The 2,927-nt window shown below is 39.3% G+C and overlaps 1 pseudogene; it reads right to left on the bottom strand.

Moving 5' to 3' along the window:
- Positions 1-1,293: 1,293 nt before the first annotated feature.
- On the bottom strand, positions 1,294-2,537 carry LOC121040489 (ragulator complex protein LAMTOR3-like; annotated as a pseudogene).
- Positions 2,538-2,927: the final 390 nt, after the last annotated feature.

Raw genomic sequence — 2,927 nt, 5'->3', positions numbered from 1 at the left:
CAATTGACTTCAAATAGTCTACTTCTGGGTAGAGGCAAGACACCAGATGGAATTGGGAAGGAGTCAGGATGACAGACAGGAATTAAAAGATTTTTTTTTTTTTTTTTTAATGAAGAACGTATAAACTTCTCCTTGTGTAAAGGAGTGCCCAACTGGGACGCCATCAACCTCTGAAATGATTGCATGCTACATAAACCAACTCAAACCAGTCCTTGCAAAAAGGTGAATTTCTTTGGAAGGCTATTGAAGTATTCCCTAGAACGGAGGGGCAGCAGGACCTCCCTGCAGACTAGAACCGGGAACTGGGAAGCGATCAGGTGTGAAGTATTGATACAACTTAGCTGTTGACATAATAGACGGTTACCTGGTTATTCAAACATCAAGTATAGAGTAATCTATCTTTTCTCAGCGGGTTTGAACTGCCACATTTATCACAGTAGAATGTGATAAATTTTCAGTGTGTGTTTGGGTCAGTTTCTGGTAAAATCCTACTCCATTTGCTATTCATGATTGTTACGGGTTGAATTGTGTCCCACGAAAGAGACACGTTAACGTCCTTACCGCCAGTACTCAGAATGTGACTTTATTTGAAAATAGGGTCTTGAGCTCCTGGCTGGCTCAATCGGTTAAGCGTCCAATTCTTGATTTTGGCTCGGGTCATGATTTCACAGTTTGCGAGTTTGTGCCCCGAGTCGGGCTCTGTGCTGACAGTGTGGAGCCTGCTTGGGATTCTCTCTCTCTCCCTCCCTCTCTCTCTCTCTCTCTCTCTCTTAAAAATAAATAAATAACTTAAAAAAAAAAGAAGATAGGTTCTTTACAGAGGACATCAAATTAAAATTCGGTCATGAGGGGCCCCTAATCCAATATAACTGGTGTCCATTTAAAAGGAGACATTTGGACACAGGACAAATGTGCACGAAGATATCTGCACACAAATGTGTGGGAAGATAGCTGTATGAAAAAGGAGGACTGGAATGATGCATTTCTAAGCCGGGGGGACAAAGATTGCCGGCAAATCACCAGAAGTCAGGAAAAGGCAAGGAAGGATCCTTTTCCCAACAGTGTTCAAAGGAGCATGGCCCTGCCCACGCTTTGATTTTAGACTAAGAGTCTCCAGGACTGGAGACAATACATTTTCCCCAGTTCGTGGTATGTTGTTACGGCAGCCCTAGCAAACGAATATCCAATATAATACTCTAGTACCCAACTGTTTAATTATTATAGCTTTATAATATTTAAAAAGTACCTGGTCTTGTTAATCCCTGGGAGGATATATATTTTTTTAACTTAAAAAAATACTATTTTAGTTCTACTCATGTATGAAAAAAATTGGCCATACTATCATGTTTACATACACACCAATATTGGAAGCAGAATTCAATAATGAATCACTTTTAAATTTTATAAAGAACACACAAACATTAAAACACTGATTGGTTATAGAAAGCAGAGTGGAAAAAAAAGCACTAGCTATCATTTTCATTTTCATTAAAGAGCAGCACTCTCTGAGAAGAATCAAGTCAATTAGCAATATTCATCTATATTGCAAAATAATATACATATAGAAAAGGTAGTGGTTGTACTGATTTTATTACTTTTACTAAAGCCATTTTACCTTCCTCACACTCAATGCAAAGAAATAAAACAATATAAAGAAAAATACGTCTTCATTATTATCCACAATAAAAAATTCTGCAGGCCTGGGCATTTTATATAATGGGGAGCACTTAACAGCTCAAGTGGATCTAAGTACCATTTTGATTCTGACCCTCTGAATAGAAACTCATGCATATCTGGTGACTGGACTAACTCCATGGGAGCTGTGATGTACTGAACCATTTCTGTGGTATCCCCAGATCTCATTAAATTAAGAAAAGACCCTACACAAGAAAAGATAACAATCTGTCCAGAAATTATATCTATGAGCTCTTTCTTTAGTGGAAGGTGGGGAAGGAGCCCTTTCTTGAGTATATGGATACAAGCATTGCTGTGTCTAAGGATTGTTGGATTGATATTGTGTCTGTTATAATGAAAATAAGGTGTACGTCAAAACCACTGCCAGATTAAGAAACTTCCACAATGTGTCTCAATTCTTTGACTAATGGAGCAAGTTCCTTTTCTAGGCTGACGATGAGTCCTGTATTGGTGTTGCTGCTGGCTATGAAACTCGCCACCAAAGGCAAACGATTGAATTGAACCACCTGGTAGGTGTTATAGTAACAGGTAATAATACTTTTATTTTTTGAAAGTCCAAGTTTGCTTCCTTGGTCTGTTGCCAGGGCAAAAGTAGATAAGAAACCAGGTCTCAAGGCATGTTCTGGAGTATTATCATTGGCCACTTTATTAATAGGCTCTCCATCTCTATCTGACACAATGATAGCATGGAGCCCTTCAATACTTGGTAATTTTTTCTACAGGAATCGCTTCAGGTCATCCGCCATGATGAACCCCTTTCTCTCGCAGGATCAATCTCCACTCCTGGTTTTCTGGGTTGCCGTGTTCTCTCAGCTGTGAATTCAGGGACAGCTTCAAAAACCATCTCCCTGGGAGGGTATTTTTAAGATGGGAATGATTAGATCCAATGTAAATGCTGAAGATTATAATCTAGAATATCATTTTATTTTATTTTTTTTAAGTTTGTTTATTTATTTTGAGAGAGAGAGAGAGAGAGAGAGAGCAGGGGAGGGGCAGAGAGAGAGGGAGAGAGAGAGAATCCCAGGCAGCCTCCATGCTGTCAGTGCAGAGCCCGATGTGGGGCTCGATTCCATAAACTGTGAGATCATGACCTGAGCTGAGATCAAGAGTCAGACGCCTAACCAAGGGAGCCGTCCAGGCATCCCTAGAATATCATTTTAAAAATTAATTTTAATTGTTTAGAAAACTCATTGAAATATACTCTTGAAATGGGTTCATTTTATTGCATGCTG

The sequence above is a fragment of the Herpailurus yagouaroundi genome, unplaced genomic scaffold (assembly GCF_014898765.1).
Source record: "Herpailurus yagouaroundi ecotype Mexico unplaced genomic scaffold, PumYag 182, whole genome shotgun sequence".
Lineage (NCBI taxonomy): Eukaryota > Metazoa > Chordata > Mammalia > Carnivora > Felidae > Herpailurus > Herpailurus yagouaroundi.
The sequence above is the reverse complement of the archived record's forward strand: the minus strand, read 5'-3'. Positions and strand labels throughout refer to the sequence as shown.